Raw genomic sequence first — 18501 nt, 5'->3', positions numbered from 1 at the left:
TGCACTTACCGGTTGTACAGCAACCCGCCCAAGTTTCGCTAAAACTCGGATAATTGGAAATGTTATTGACTGACTCGCGTTCAGGAGATATGGAATAAGTCCGCCAAGTTATATTCCTCGAGAGGTAAGCTCCGTAGTAATTTTGACAGTAATGCAATGTAATTGAACATTTCGCCGGTTCGCCGGGGAAAAAACGTATTGAAAGGTGTATCCTGAGTTTGTGCGGTAACGAGGGATTTGTAGCACAGCTTTGACATCAATAGGTTTGTTTGTATCAGGAAACTTACTATGGATAATGATTCAACTTCTAAGGACGGGAAACTAACGACGGCGACGGCTTACCTGAAAAAAGAAAAATATTTGTTAAATATAAGGAAAAGTTATTTTTAGATAACTAGAGTAAGTAAGAAGGTATATTTTTAAACTGAAGCCATAAGAAGGTTTGCGTTACAACATGCCGCTTAATAATAAATAGCTGATATAAATTTCGTACCGATCGATATAATGACTGTAATTGAATTGCTACGGTTCGTAGTGTCTAAGTTTTCTTCAGTAAACCTTACAGTTCTTGACCTTAAATAAATATAATAGACGAGAAATTCCGAAAGTTAAGTAATCGTTTGGAAATCTAATAAGGCTTTCATCACAAGCAGTCGTAGGAGGTGCGGTAAACAAGTGCTTATAATATTTCCACTCCTCCCACGTTTTTAATAAAAACGCGAGGTTCAGTAGTCAAAATATGTCCGTATTATATATTTGTAATATCTGTGAAACATAGAGTGCAAGAATAAACAGGTAGGTAATCACTCAATAAAAGAATAATTCGTGAACAATAAGTTATATAAATATCCTACATAGAGCTGTTTTTTTTTTGCATGGCTAAATGTACACCTATATATTTACAGGCTGGCAATATTTTTAAGAAGTTTCACAATAAAAAAAAAACAAAAGTACATAACACCAGTCAAATAATAAAAGAAAAAAGGCATCACAATTTGAAATGTTCCATTTATGAAACCGACGCTCCACGTAGGTACACGCGAGAACAAAAATGGTGTCAAAAGTCTTGTAAGTGCAATGAGACTTACAACTGCAAGTGGACGGCCGGGTAAGCTACTTGCCGTTCAAAGCCTCAAGGGAGTGCCTCAAGGGGAGCAATATTTAACGCCGACATCTCTACAGTACTATTGGATAGAAACTCATGTTCATTTTAAGAGTAAATTCTAGAATTTTCACAACTGGGTGCAATTTTTAGAATTGGTTTATGATTACAATTTTATTTTAGTCTTGATAGTTTTGGGTTATAAATCCTGTGTGTGAACGATATTTTTTGTTATTATTTTTCGCATTTCGCCCGCTGAAAAAAAAGACAAGACAATACACTTATTCATTTCGATTATTTTTTCTTTCCAAATTCAACTTTTTGAAGTAGGTTAATTAAATTATTTACCGTATCAACCAATACAGCTTTCAACATTATACAGTTGAAAAAACAATATACCTCTTATACAGTATTTTACATGTAAAGCCGACGTATTGTTTTACTAACGATACTAGAAAATATTCCTTTTACCCCATATCTGACACGCGTACGTCATTTTCCTAGTATTACTTTCTTGCAAATCGAATTGTTCGCATAGCCGAGCCGGTCTCCTTTGAATTCAAGCACGCCAACGAACGCCGACGTCTACGTGACAGAACGCCGTTTGTACTCCGAGTATTATAATCAGACAATCTGTTTTGACATTATAAATAGACATTTTTTTAGAGTAACTTTCGTGCGAATGATTATTAATTACCATATGCAACGGTTTACGCACGAGTATTTATTGGGATTGTCTGACTAGTATCAGACCCTACCCTGACGCGTCGGCTAGGTCATAAATTTTGACTAGAACAATTTAGTTTGTGTTCAGAAAACTACATTAAAAGCTCAAAAATAATAATGTAAAGACCTATCCGCCATCCGCATATTTATTTACGTTTGATTTTCACATCCCAGGCACTGTCATACTTTCCCTTTGTATTCTACCTTTGTAGTCCAAATTTTGCTTGACCAAAATAAAACCGATCATAACAAGTAAAAAACATAGGAATCATAACATCACTCACTGACCAAAATAAATTAATTCTATATCAATACCGTGCGATCGTGACAATAAACGCGGCCCGATGGACATGTGTCAACCCTCGTCCCTCTAATATTCTGGCTACTTTATGTATAAATTGATACGTGAGCACTTGTGGGTTACAGTGTGTTTACATAAGTCTCAAGTTGCGGTACACTTGTGCATTAGATGTGTCGATAATGTGCGGCGCCCGGCTCCCCGCCTGAATACAGATCGGTGAAATGTTTGACTGTTATCGAAACAAGGCTTTTACATTGTATCCTTATGAAAGAGGACCCGATAATAGGGCCTTCGATGTTTTGTTTGTTTCTTTATTCTTTTTGACATTGAAATAAGAGCCACGGTATAATGATATATATTTTTCTGGATTGGAACTAATAAGGTTATTTCGCTAGCCTGTATAGATAAGTGGTTTTGAGGTAACTAATTACTCTGTCAGTCGATCGCATTTCTAAATAACTATTAACGACTTCCCAGGACAAATTATTCAAAACTGAAAGGTAAAAAACATGTGGCATGATAGAACCGTAAATCAACCATCAAAGCAGAACTGAATTTAATGGAAACCTACATAAAATATTAGTATAAATATATAACTGTAAAATATCACTTATTACGATGGAGCTGAGTGCTCAGCGTGCACTAAAATAACATTTCAGATGTATTTTATCTATACTAATATATAAAGCTGAAGAGTTTGTTTGTTTGTTTGTTTGTTTGTTTGAACGCGCTAATCTCAGGAACTACTGGCTCGATTTGAAAAATTCTTTTTGTGTTGAATAGACCATTTATCACGGAAGGCTATAGGCTATATAACATCACGCTGCGACTAATAGGAGCGAAGATACAATGGAAAATGTAGAAAAATCGGGGAAAATTCTAACCACGTGGACGAAGTCGCGGGCAACAGCTAGTATGGAATAAAGTATAGTCTAGACGAACAATACGATTAGTCGGAAAGTAGATAAAACGGAATGCGCTTCACATTTAAACAGAGATACAATATTTGCGTTTCGTCTGGAACACGAGTGCTTTAAATAAATGGTTTAAAAACTAACTTTCCTCTCGACTAAATCTGAGTACCTACATTTATTATTTTGACAGGGCAATGGTTCATAGGATTTATAAAAAGATTTTGGTTATTCTATTTTCTTTGTAACTTTAAGAACAAAGTTTTCAATTTCTCTCGGTTAAAATATACATTATGATTATATAGGTATTAATATTATTGTATGTTCATTTATTTGTTAAAAAAATATCCTGTATATCATCTGTAGACCTAAAATTTACATCAGCTTTTTACATGGACCTTACTGCAAAATTATTTTCCGTTAAGTTAATTTCATTTTGTATGGATTAAATTCATTTTTGGTGATGAGAAAATAAAGATACATTAGCATTAAAATTTAAGAATTTTTTAATGACATCCCGCCTATCAGTTTTAGAAATGCGTTACTTGTGATTGTTTAAGTGGCACCGATAAAGAATATCTTATAGTACCTAGTAATATTGACAATAACAATTAATTTAATGCGATTCTATAACTAACAGTGACTTCAATCATTATTATTATTCATAGCCTATCTATATTTAACGCGGAAACTCTTACGAGCAATGAAGCGTCTGTTCAAGAGCTCTTATCTAAACAGTAATTAATTGAAATGGTTCTACATCATATGGTAGCACTTGAACCTACGGGCACTAATATCGATCATTAATAACTTCTTTAGTACCTACAAGTATTTCCGATCGGGCACAAATTCAAAGTTTTGACGATTACTTAAACGACTAATTTTGACCTTTTTCCTCATGTGATAGATTTGAAACAACTTTTAAATTATAATAAAATTGCTGGTTACAGTAAAATGATTTTGTATTTCCGTTCTTGCAGCAGAATATAACCAATGACTTGATTTTAAGTATTACTGTTACTGTATTATTTCAGACAAAGCAATGCTATATTCTTTTTTATTAATTTTAAAGAAGCGTTCGCTGATGAAATGTCAAAAAGAATTAATTGAAATATACCATTCTTTTTCTTTCCAGTTGTATCTATACTAATATATAAAGCTGAAGAGTTTGTTTGTTTGTTTGAACGCGCTAATCTCAGGAACTACTGGTCCAAATTGGAAAATTATTTTTGTGTTGAATATACCATTCATCGAGGAAGGCTTTAGGCTATAAACCATCACGATGCGACTAATAGGGGCGAAGGTACAATGGAAAATGTGAAAAAAACAGGGAAGGTATAAATCATTACTTATATCTTCTACCCACGGGGACGAAGTCGCGGGCAACAGCTAGTTATCAATATTCGCGTAATAGATTTCTTTAGGCACGTATAAAAATACAAACGATGGAGTTTCAGGTAATTTAATCTGTACAATAGATGTATGTCAAGCATGCGATGAATTTGTCCACTAATAGCGAAACATATCGTGAATACAATGACCAACTAAATAGTGGAAAAATAGAATTGACAGCACGTGTAACCGAGGGGTACAGGTCACCACATTCACAACGGCACAATGCGTCACTCGCTGCGAGTTCAATTTCAACAAGCACGTGATAAACGTTTGTATAAATAACAATCGCTTGGTCTAAGTTGTGAATTCCTTATAAGATTTGAATGTTCATTCAAACTGGACCATGAGGACAATTTTCTGAGTGGAATTATTTTTAACATCATTAGGAAAACTGGACACAAGATGACATTCTAAAATTAAAAATCCCGAGAGTAAAACCTTTCATTCCCTGTTTTATATTAAAAAATGTCTAAAAACACAGACACATTAATTCACCCTTAAAACAAAAAAAAACTAAATTAAAATCACTCAATCTTTTAGGGAGCTATGGTGCCACAGACAGACAGACGTGTCGAACTTGTAACACCCTCTTTTTGCATCGAGGATTAAAAAGAAGCTAACTTGACGGTGCGTTACCAGTTACCTTTGTTTCTCAGATATAAAAGTGTTTATCATGAGAACATTTTGTTTATTTTAAAGCACGTTCTTAAAAATGAATAAACATGACATAATTATAAATGAACGTGACTAGTGCAAATGACCTTATAAGTAAAATGGTGCTATCAACCGACCGCAATATACAATGTTCTATATATATACATAATGCTATTATAACTATGATAAATACGTGCAATTTATCAGCTAGTTATTGTAGTACGTGCCGCGTTGAAGGATTGAAAGTAATTATTAATTGCTATATGATTTATTATGCCAAAGATTACGCCTACGAGAAATTGCATTGTAGGAATAAGTACCTAGTATATAAACGCATATTTTGTTGGCAGGTTACTGCGTATGTACAGATAACGTTTTATGGTAAAACAAAGGTAGCACATTCTTTCACTCTCATTATATTATATAAAAAAAATGCATGAACTTATAGTAAAAATAATATCGTTACAGATTTTAATAAGGTCTCTTTCAAACCCAAATTAATAGATATGGAAATAAAATGTCAGTGTCGCCTATCAACAAGCGATCTTTCGTACGAGCGCGTGACCCATCCAAATTCTTGAGTAAAACAATGACTGGATGCTTTCTACATAATTGTTTTCATTCACAATGAATGCACGTATCATGTTCGATAGTTTAATAAATATATCAGCAATTTTTCCGTAACCCAATAACTTGTAAAGGAATACTCTGTAATATGAACAAACAAATATGCTTCAAAACCTAATTAACCGGGGATTGAATACTAAACTTTTTTAAATCATAAATTAATTCAAAACTGAAGGGCAAACTATGTTTTCCATTAAATGGTCCAAAGCACACTGATATGAATAATTATGAGCATAGTGAACTCATTAAAATGTAATGTAATGGAAACTAGCCAGATATATGTTATATTAGATAATATTTATGATTTTATTTCCACACTAAATATTCGTAATACGTAGGTAATTACATTAATTGTTAGCACTTTCACAACTCATACATGTGTGAATATAATGGGCCTGTTATCTCTAGCCACGTGGATGTAATCACAGTTATTTATTACAAATAAAAAAAATATATATTACCTATTTTAAATACCTAGTTAGTGACAGTTTACAACTAGCTATAAATCATACTGGGTTTCGCCTTTACACGTGTAAAAAGTAATGGGAGTTTTTTTTTATTCGTATCCAAGTCCTTGACATAGCAAAACAGTTGATACATCTTAGTTTGTATTATCAAATGCTTACATAGACGTTAAACAAAATAAATTCAGGTGCACGTCAAAATAACGTAAGTTACAAAGTCACGCCCAATAGCTAGAGCCGTCATAAAACCGTGAGAGGTCCCACAAAAGATGCATCTCCACAATAGCAAAGTGACAGCACTGAGAATGCACTTCAAAACTACTAAGGAAAAGCGAAGAACTCTTTGTATCGAGGAATGGTATGGACGCGTCGCGATGTCTGAAATATAGGAGATATGTGCCCTATAATAATAACTAGTACAAACTCTATATTTTTGTATAGAAATGGCATTTTCAAATGACTGACACTGTATTTATATTCGTAAGTTTAAAGATTTGAATTATTACTAAGTCTAGGTAACTTATTTCCTGAGTGATCTCTAGACAACAAGTTATATGAATACCTAACGCAAATGGGTACCTAAGTATTCATTATGTGTATTTTGGCAACAATTTAGGTAACTCCTAGACTAGTAATATTTTTATTTAAGATATAACAGTTTTTGATTAATTTACGGTTTAGTTAATATTTCGTATCAGTGCTTTATAAGATTTTAATAAATTACGTATTATGTGTGTACTTTATTAAATTACGTGTCACTTAAGATGGTATAAGCAAACGAGTCATTGATCTACTTTGAGAAAAATCAAGCGTATTTTTCATTACATTTCGTAAGTCATTTTTCATTCATAGTAAGTTTATGAAATGTTACTAAAAAACAAGGACTCTTTGCAATGTTAACTATCACATAAGTATATTATAATTCAAAATATATACAATTTAGCAATTTAGGGAATTATAATTGGATATATTAAAGTTCGTATTTATGTATAATATGATGTTACATTGTGAGCAAGGCAATGTTAAACAGAGCGTCAGATTTAACAGACTGAACGTCTTCAACATTCAAGGAGGTAATTACAAGGTAAAAATCCTTATCAATAAAAGGCAAGCATATTAAGTAAATGATTTTTCATTTTTACACTTTGTATTACATAAAACGTAATAAAAGCGGCAATGTAAACCGCGTAGGCATAAATACTACGATGCAGACACCCACAACGTAAGCTTACCTAAACCCTAATTTGTTACAAGATTCTGTTAATAAACGCGCATGTCTCGGATTCAGAGATCGGGCCTTTGGGCCGTCTGATCCTACATATTGTTACTAACCGCACTAATTATACACGTCGTCGCGTTGACCTCGAACCGATGGTATGCAAATGAAGAACAACGGGTAGCTTCAACGCTGAAGTGTAATGTTCGAAAGGACGCATAATTAATAGGTAAGTTAATTGCAGGATGTTCCTAGCAGTTGGTTTAAAGAAAATTGTTACGCTATCGCCACTTTGTAGTTAGCCCTTCCTTGTTTGTGACGCTACAATGAGCGCGTGCTTCGCTATCAGGACAAGCGTTTCCAAACCGAAACACGAGGAGCCAATCCGATACCCAGCTTGATAAAGCAATCGATTCGATATGGGAATTCGTTTGTTATTGTGCTCTATATTATATTTATCAACAACCGAACGCGCACACGAGACGAAGCTATGACGTCACAAAGTTAAGAGTTCTGTAAAATTGTAGCACGAAATGTACTAATTACATGTCGAAAGAGATTTTTTTCTCGTATTTCTACGTAGCCTGGTTATTAAAGTTCGTTCAACTTCAACCTAAATAGCACGGTACGGAGGGGATTTAATCACGGTCGCAGGCATTGGTAGTGTTTCATAAAATTCAACGTTCGCCCCGTTTCGCTTATAGCGCTGGATCCACTGAACCGACTCTGATCGGATTTTTAATATACTCGGGTACAGCTATTGCTTATAGACCATTTACCTTCTGAATAAGTACACGGCAATTAGGTCGGAGTAAGACGGACGGAATTAATGGTCACTTTAGACCCGTGTTCCTTGCAGCTTAAAATAGGTACACTATAAAGCGAGAATAGTACCTTCTGTGCATAGATGACAGGATAGCGTACTTCAGACTAAACTAGGGCGCTCCATAAACTCCAGAGAATCTTCTTAGGAATATTCGACGTAATACTTTAGAATGCAGGGTAAATAGCATTAATATTTCAAATAAATTCCGCCAGTAAAGACGATAAAAGAAATAAAGAAATTTTACACAAAAACATCAGATAGCACATTTACATAAGTCTTGTAGACACGAAAAATTAATTACATTAATAAATGTACATTTAAACAGCACTTTAACTAAATGAAGGATTGTGCTTCAGAATAACTTAAATCTTGAAGTTTCACTTAAATTGCTCTCACAACACTGAATAGTCGAGCAAGTAAAATTATATTAGAGTTATGTTAGAACAAACAACAAACTACATTATGATTCACACATCGTGGTGTGTTTGAATAACTGAGAAACTGCGATGAGAAAATTATATTCGAAAATAAAAAGGCGCAAGCAAGAAATTTGTATAGAAATAATAATTTTGAAGCTGAACAAAGCTAATTTAAAAGATTTTAGTGTTTTATGTATTTCTTTTCGTCAATAAATAACATGAATAACAAGCAAAATGAGTACTTAAAAGACGATTAAATGTTAATCGATACATTAAAGTAAGACGGTAGGAAGTGAAGGAAAAAAGCAAAGGAAAACCCAAAGAATAACGAACATAAAAAAATATAAATTCATAGCTCCGTCCTTCGAAGTGCAAATAGTCAGAATTATCTCTTCAGTCGAACGGATGAATGGGTGGGTGCTCAAGTGGCAGGCACAAGGGCCATAAGCCAAGCATCTCTGAACATACTAATTGAAAACGTGACAAGTACAACGAGTCCGATTCGAGCAGGGCTGTCGACGGTTAAATGTAGCTCAGGATTTCATAAAAAAGACCGGAAAGATTGTAGCGAAAATGGGATAATAATTTTAAAAGGATTGATAACGTAGTATTATTATATATTAATAATACTTATTTAATTTTTAATATTAATAATAATACTTACTTAATTAAAGGTTTCCATTCAGTCGTGACTTAACTAAACACAGATACCAAATTAGTTTTATTTAAAGATTGATCTTTAAATGTCGTGTATTACCTATTTTAGATACAAACTTGAAAAGGTTACCTTTCAAGTTTAATCAGTCTACTAAAGACCAGATTAGTGCAACCAGGTTAAAATGTCAGGGGAATATAATCTGCCTATCTAATTATAAATCCGCAAGTCCGCAAGATAATGTATGATATGAATATTTGTGCACTGACATGGAATGTGTATGCGTTTACCTAGTATGAGTTAATAATTCCTGAAACCGGCTTAAAGGTTTAATAGCCATTACAACACTGATGAACCACTGCAAGTAAATTTAATTATGAACAAAATAGTAGACAAGGCTGGAAATTAGAAACAGGTAATGCATGCTATCAACCGCTAATATCTACTGTACTGTAGCTATCAATGTTTTGACCCTAATATAGAATGCCTTTAGGGCAATAACAACAAATAACATTCGTTCATAAATATCAACGTAGTTAAAATTGATTTGAGTATTATGAAACAGTTGAATGGAACACTGACTTTCCATCAAATCCATTCGTTGTAAATTGTTGGAAAATCCCTAGAAGTCGATGATGATGAACCAAAGAATAAATAGACGAGAAAGTTTAATAAAGCAACAAGAAAACTGTTAATGGTTACTGACACGTTATTGATACAGTATAAAAACCAAGTAAGTAAGATATAATACTTGTTACGTAACAACCCTGTGACGCAGGCAATATTATTGATCTTACCGTGATACTATTGCTTGAGGAAGTCCTTAGCTGTAATGAAAATGTTGCCTTTTCCGTGACTAGCAGTTATTAATTTGAACATTTTTAAAGCATCCAACATTTCAATCATGAATTCAGAGAATTGTTCGAAAAGGTTGAGGATAATTGAGGCTCTCGTACGAGTTGAAAGTCGATTGACGTCGCGAGGACAAAACGTTGTTACGAAGATTATTTATGAATTAAGTGCCTCTACAATATTATTGCTCGGGATTAGCTACTTAACCTTATTTATTACCAATTTATTAAAGAAACATGTTATACCTACATTATTCATGAACTTTTAACGATATCCTTAGGGCTAATAAAACATTAATCAACTAGATATGTTGACTTACTTAAAATAACCGCTGAAGTGCACTTACAGTGTAATTTGAATAATCCAAATCTTCAAGCCACTAATGGACAGTCACCATTAAAGTAGACACTTTAGAATCCACTTATTTGATACCTGACCTCAATGATTGTCTTTCCAAATTCAAACCAAAACGCATTAACGTTAAGCTAGTAGCTATGAAAGGTCGTAATGACTGAACATATTAGAACTTGTCTGAATTAAGTAAAACGTGTCTCCAAATGTATGAAGTGATTACTTTAAAGACCCCGTTAGCTAGCGGGATCACGAATCCGTAGGCATTAGACCAAACTGACATGATCCGGCTTCCTTATTTAGTATAAGCAATGACCATTTCCTCACTGGCGCATTGTAGACTGGAAGTAATTTCCAACAGAAAACATTAAGACATTTAGGAACACGGTGGCGATGTTTACTTGGTGTCTGGCTCCATTTAATGACTTCCAACACGAACATAAATCCGTTAAGCTTCGTCTTATCGAATGGGTTGTAAGGGAGTTGTATATATTTTCATTTTGAAATTGATCTAATGTTATTCTTCAAGCATACTGCTTTAGCATGATTATCAACTTTGACTATAGTCGTCATGATGAATAAGTAGACTTTATTAACGAGCTGTTGTAATATAATCTAGAAAATCCTTGGGCGCGATCCATCATAGGCACGTCAACAGAAACAAAACGTCACACCGACACGTGTCGCAGTTTGCGCCGAACGAAACAAACACACGACGAGCAAAAACGAACCGACGCGACGCGATTAAATATGATGGACGACCGATGGTAAATAACGAAACGACCTAACCGTTCCACTAACGATCCCGATACGAACCATCGCATGTTTCATACGTTGAATTTTATTGAGCAGATAAGTGTTAAAATGATGTCCAAAAAATATTCGATTCCAACTCGTAATCCTCTGAGGAAAACTTTAAAGAAACTTCGCAAAGGAAGACATTGGATCGTATCAATCACTTTGTAATCGGTACATAAAGGCAGCAATCGAAAGAAACAACGATAGAAGGGATCCGATAAACAAAAAAGTGACGGAAATCGACGAGACTGTATCACAATAGCACAAAGAAAAGCACGGACGAAAGAAAAACATGAAAGTGGAAACATCAACAAGAATATTTTTCTTCTGAACATTAAACTTCTTAATGAGGTTGGTAAAATAATTGCTGTAACACAAGGAAGGTACGTGGAATGGGTAGCATTAATTAAAAACAGCACCGCAGTCGAGAGGCTGCGGTCAGACGAAAATGTAACGTAAATAATAACACAAGGCCAACAGAGAGTAGAATGTATAAAATGTAAAAGGGCGGACGCTACTGAAACTTTTGGATCTCCCTTTCATAACTTTTTCGAGGAACCTTTTTTCCTACCATTATTTTATTATGCCTCATTTGACTAAAAGAAAGTCCGGACGAAGCGTCCGTGTTATATGTCGGTCCCTTCATTTAAAATATGTATGTGCATACGCCACACCACACCCAAATAACCCTAAAGTTGAGTTTGTGTCTACAAAGTGGATTGATTCACACAAATAGAATTCAGTACGGGCCCTCATCTACATGGAGCCATTTTATATTTTGTCAATTGTTACATATTTCGGCCGGCTTCGCCATTAGAGAGTATTTTTGGAGAGTTATTTTTGTATTTGAATGGAAGATCATTTATAAGTGGTTTGCATGATCCGTGAAGCTAAAGTTTCTCGATCAGTAACCCGAGGTGAAGAACCTCGTCCCGTCAACTCCCGTCTATCTTGAGCTTTTAGTTAAGATAAAAGTAAGAGGCGTCGCGGTACGACTGTATCCATCAAGTTTAGTCGCGCATTACCGTAACGAGCGCTGCGGGGTGGCCGCCTTCCTTAAGATGGCTTTGGCACTAGGTGCTGCCTGCTGGTATACTGTTATTGCCAGATTCAATAGACGGAAATGGAAATGAGTACGTTTTATAATGCAATTTATATGCCTGGGAGTAGGTTGAAGGAAAAAATTAGAAAGATAAAATTGATTTTATTTTTTAAAACTTTTTGGTAATCTTTCACGTAATATAGGTTAAAATTTCAGATTGCCCACTCAAAGAGCATTTTTCTTAACTTATCAGAAAAAAATACAGCCTAAAACAAAAGCAAAAACTTCATCCGAAATCAAAGCGAAATCTCAACATCACACACATTAAAGGCACAAATACACTCTGATGTGGTTTCTGTCACGCAACCCTTTCATCAAGATTAATCCAAGTTGTAGCTAAATTATCAAAGCTTTTAACGTTAATATTAATCCCGTGATACAGAGATATAGTAAAGAAGCAAGTCATCCGAGGTCCTCAAGGCTTCATGCCCTAAGTAACCCAATAGCGGTCAATTTATAAAGCTTCCTGTGAGTGGATCCAACTAATGGCGTGTGCCCGGATCTGGATTAGTAATTGCCGCAAACGACTTGCTCCGACCGGGGTTTAGAACAAACAAACGTATACAGTGTTATGTGGCTACTTCATTGTGAGACGGGTATAAAATTTATATAAACTATAATAATATAAGCTTTTGAAGATTGTGTATTCTGAACGTGGACCGTCTGACCATGGACTCTGATGAACAAAAAGAGCCTACTTTACATAAGTAGTTATTACTATGGACTATTAATATGCACAATAATCACGTTTCTTTAGCATAAAATAGTAAGCCAAGGTACTAATTTACCTAATCTATCTCAAAATACATTGGACATTAAAATAAACTCCGTAAACGAAGTAAATCTTAACACTATTAAATAGTTTTAAGTCTCGCCTTTGAAACTTGTCTAACCATTTTAGCATTATAATATTTGCTCTAGTACTGAGCTGAGCTACCAATTTATGTTTATATAAAAGTAGCGCAACACGTAATTAACTAACGTATAATGTATTCACGTTCACGGGATTATAATATTACATTAAATAATAAATCAGAACCACGTACGGGATATTTTCTATAATGAAAAACATTTAGAACGTACCTACCTACTATGTTTATAGTAAAGAAAATAAACATCAAAATAAAGCCTTTATTAAAATTTCAGCCCATCCCGCCTAGAAGGAGAAATATAATATTTTCATACAAAATATCCGAATCTATTTTATTAAGAATTTCCGAACAAGGGATAAATAAGTTCACTTAGCAACTTTCCTACTTTACAAAAGTTCCAATTGTACCGAATAAAAAAGTATAAAAAGGCGAGGCTACATTTATCGGAGTTTACCCATGCATAATAAAGTCTATAAAATCTATTGCCACTTCTTCGACACAGTAAATAGTAAAGGGGACGAACGTAAGTGAATCATTGGTGCGGTTTGAAAAATGCGGTCCCTACGATCGACAGATAAAATTGCTTTAGCCAGATCAAGTAAAACGAATGGGTGAATTGAAAAAATGAGGTGATTTACTATTAGGGAGAAATACTATTGGGAACCGTAAATGACAATTGCTACGTATATTGATTTGAATAAAGAATGCTACAGTGGAATTCTTGAAATCGACTCTTTGTACGGGTTTTAGGGTCGTAAAAACTAGTTACGTCTTGTCTATTTTGAGTAGGTACTTCAACTTACAGGTATCAAAATGGAAAGGCTTATGGAAGCTTTATTTTAAGTCTCTCATATATTTGTCCCATTCAATTTGTTTATGATTTAGATGCACTCCATGAACAAAAATAATTCATGTAAAAATAAGCTGCGTATGCAGCAAAACCTAAATAAAATGAATGTATTGTTATTTTATTTTATATAAATTATATGTACTAACCATATAAAAATACACAAACGTAATTGAACTAGATTCCAACATATCAAAAAGATTTATTTTCATTAAAAACAAAACTGGCATTAATAATTCTGACAGAAAAGCAACGAATCAGCAATTTAAAAATAAAAATGGAATGTCCAAACATCGGCGTTGTTGTTTTAAATCATACGTATTTTTTTAATAGATTTCGTCCAGTCAAATCGACCGACGTCGACAGCGTCAGTGAAATTGCGTCATTGGATTTAAAGTGTGATTTAACTCGACGGCTCCCAATGTCTTTGTATCATCCTTTCACTTTCAAACAACATTCCTGAGACAGGCTAAGAAATCGCTTTGAATGGTATTTAATGTAAGGTTACTTGTTGTAGGTACCAAGCAAACCGCAGGTGAAACATTTAACGGATGAAATGATATTGAAGATGATTGACATCTGCCAAGACGCGGGTAAAAATAGTTGTCATGTAACGAACACTTTGATAATAAAATATTCGGGTGTTTTAAAAGTATTGTTCAAATATCGTACATTTCCATTTAGTCACAGGGGAGGTAATCAGTCCACAGAACCATAGATATGTCAAGTCAACAACTCGGCAGTGTCTGTGCATTATACGTTAAGGGGCAGGTGGGACCTGAATTTAGCTCAGATAGATGTCCATTGCTTACTACACGACCGGTCCATTACTGCTATATGTGCATCATGAACTAATTAGAACGCCGGCCGGTACAATGCGCCCAGCAATGGAACGCATTCACACCGTAACACGCGGCTGTTTTATAATGCAAAAACATTACAAACCTAATATCATTTGGGGCGATGACAGAAGTTTGTAGTTCGCACTGCGTGAGCCGAGGTCTCGCGTTTTTTTTTATCGCTTGGCAATTGAGCATTTGCACGCGATCGCAATAAAAGAAGTTGTTCGTTTAGTTTAGCTGGTTGTCTGCGGCACAGTTCGCTCGTTGCGAGAACCAATGGTAAATCGGTTTTAGAGCAAATAAAACAGAGATGAAATAATGTTACCAAGTGGAGTGCTAGTTAACTCTTTGGTAGCTTTGTTGGAAATATTGCTAAGGGACTTTTGAATAGCAGAATACTTGCAAGAACAACTGAAAATAAATCGAAGTTTAAATAACTTGATAAAATTTTATTTAAACAATACTCGCCGGTGTAAATTCTTTGGCTTTACGGGTTAAAAGGCGATTTCCCGGTCACTCGAAATTCGATTCTGAATTCGTTCGTAGCGTTTGGAAAAATTAAAACCCAGATTTAATACCCATTCGTTTAAAACGTCACAGGATTGGATGGTGTGACCAAATTACAGAGCAATGTTTCATGAGCCAATACACAATGCCGTGTGGGTATGAATAAAATATTTTATTCACCGAAATTTCTTAAAAGGACAACGCTTATTGAATCTTGATATGGGTCTTATTTTAACAAAACGAGGGTCATTTCACAGTTATCGACAGTCGCCGTAATGAATTGGAGTAACACGTTTTTAAGGTTGTTCGGGGAGACAGCGACAGAGATCCAAGCGGCAGGTCACCGATTTTCGTAGAGCGCGGGATCATCAATCAAGTTTAGTCTCGCATTAACGTAATGACCGTCGGCCCTGGCGGATGTCGCCTTATTTTCCCTTTTTTTCAGAGCTTCCTTCGAGGCAATTTCGTACACGATACTTTAGCACGAACGTTTCCGCCCTGATGGAAATCTATGAAGGATAACCACTCCTACATTTTTTTTTAAATTTACCCATTCCCTTTTCGACACGGTTATCAATCTTGCCACTATCTTGAAATATTTCGGGAAAACTTATTTCCTAGAGACATTTAACAGGTACACTTTGCTGAGTTTAAATAGATTAAGATAGATAAAGCTCCGGTAATGAAGGTAAGCTTCACAAACAGTTGTTTAAGTCCTCACTAAGTCTCGAGCAACGAGTTCTAATTTAACAGGAATGCACCGGTTTAACGCAAACGCTTGGGACTGTTTCTTTTAGAACATGTTTAAAATAACGTAAACGGCACAATCTCACATGCTTGTTCTGTTTCTATAAATAAGAATTTTGTTTAATATATCCTCTAAATCAGAAGTCTTTTGAGATATTTAAGTAGTTGAGTAAAAATCACGTGGCTTATAAACGTACCCCGTAAGAAAGCAACTCAAGAAGCTACCACACAAAATTCCGACGTGAGATCTGAATTCCACTGATGCTTGGCCCATGTTATAAGCTAAATAAATAACAAATAACATAAATCTACATCCTAGATGTAGATTTCGTAAAACTTCATCTAAAGAAACTTTTGACTCGAACAGTTTAACCGGAGTAAACTTAATGCCTTATACCCCGCATGTCATTTCCAAAGACGTGAACATCTCAATATAACAGAATGGGAACATAGTACGCAGCGCACGCATCACTTCCCGCACTAGTTCGATCTATCCATTGAAGGATGGGTAATACAATTTGCACCGAATTCGATTAGGCAGCTCGCTCCGCAGCCACAACACAGAGCACCGCTCGGAGGCCTTGGCTACCGCTCAGGTGAGCTTTATCTCTCGCCGGGCCACCGACCATTTTCACTCGCAACGAGGAAATTTCAACCGGGAATTCATTGCATAATTTACTGCTATATTATAAATTAGGTTTACTCGGTCCCGGGGCGTATTTTAAACTGTTAGCCTAACAGCGCTGTTTGTTAAAGACCAATTTGTAAATTTTAATAAAGCCGATGAAGAAAGATTGTTTGCGCGATTTACTAGGTACATCCTAACTTACCAAACTTATACGAAAATATATCGGTAGTATTAATTGTATTTGTTTAGTATGTTATATTTATTTAAACGCTTACCGCGTGGGCTGTTTCCATGTGAACCAGGTTTGAGAATACCAGAAGAATTTGGATAAAAAAAAAAATGACTTGTAGTTCTTCCAGCACATAAATATTTAAAGTGTCCAATCGTGATTAGGGGATTTCAGGGAAACATGAACAGGCGATTTACTGCTATTCTTTTTTTATTATAAATACAAAAATGACGAGAAAAATAGAATAAACATTAATAATGGCCGTCAACTGCGACTAGACATAGTATCAACATTAGCATCAGTTCGTAGAGTTCAAATTTTGCTCTATAGTAACAGACAAACAATATCAACACAACCACAATTTGTAATTACCGTAGTCACGCGCTAACAAACAAATAAGCGGCGTGGTCGCAATACATTACGCCGATAATTATGGATTAGTCCACTGAAACAACTCTAATGTATTTTGGTCATATTAATGTTCGTATTAAGTCATGAATCAAAACTGTCGCGGATCAGATTATGTCCCCGATTGTGTTCGTAAAATGTTTACGAAGATAACAACCACCCGTCAAATCTACTCGGTCAGCCACGATAAATTGTATTTCGAAAATATTATAAATAAATAAATAAAAACTCGTTTACGTAAATGACACACGTTCATCTGAAAACACAATGGCGTAACGTTATCCGGCAAACAAAAACACACCGAAACGCGAATAAAAAAAGAAGCCGCGTGCGTTGTCACACATAACGTATTATTTATTCGCAATACGCCATACGTCATATTGCAGATACAGAAAAAGTGACACACACACAAGAACGCAACACTGGAAACTCGTTTTGCTGTCAGCGGTGACACATTTCCGAAAATCGGGACATGACCAGTCATGCAGTTATGCAACCGACAAAATCATGCACACCAGCTTAAAATTGCTATCGACTCCGGGTACTATTATGTATGTACGAATGAAAATTGACTACGAAACAAGGTTTGCAGTATTTGAATGTGGACATTGCCTTTAAAGGAATTATGTGAAGGCTGCCTACTAAGTCTACCTAACATTGTTTAGATCGTAGATGTCAGACTGATTGGAAAGCGCTTGCGAATTACACAACAGAGTCCAAACATTACACAAGGAGTCGATATCGCCTAAATTTTTTTAAACCATAAACTATTGCTTTAGAGTCTAATTTTGAATGAATTGTATAACTTAAATAAATAATTAAAATAACTATAATATAAATATACCACTGCTGTTTATCTATTGAGGAAATTAAATATAAAGCAGATAAGTCATTCAAGTGTTCGTTTAAGCGGTAGCAAACAGCATTTGCAAGTACAGCATTTATGCAGCAGTTATGTCAAGTATTACTATACTGAATAGCAAGAGTACTCATACTACTCATATACCTACCGTGTTGTTGTG

The 18501-nt window shown here is 35.0% G+C and overlaps 1 protein-coding gene across 2 annotated transcripts in view; it reads right to left on the bottom strand.

Moving 5' to 3' along the window:
• Window positions 1-18501, bottom strand: part of LOC113503527 (furin-like protease 2) — a 198642-nt gene that overhangs the window by 130435 nt on the left and 49706 nt on the right. Inside the window, exon 2 of one of the 2 annotated variants that reach the window (XM_026885554.1) lies at window positions 288-342. The exons of the other annotated variant lie outside the window; for it this stretch is intronic. The gene's annotated coding sequence lies outside the window, so the exon portion shown is untranslated. The remainder of the gene's footprint in view (window positions 1-287; window positions 343-18501) is intronic. 2 annotated transcript variants of the gene reach the window in all.

The sequence above is a fragment of the Trichoplusia ni genome, chromosome 19, assembly GCF_003590095.1.
Source record: "Trichoplusia ni isolate ovarian cell line Hi5 chromosome 19, tn1, whole genome shotgun sequence".
NCBI lineage: Eukaryota > Metazoa > Arthropoda > Insecta > Lepidoptera > Noctuidae > Trichoplusia > Trichoplusia ni.
Note: the sequence above shows the minus strand (reverse complement) of the source record. Positions and strands in the feature narration are given on the sequence as shown.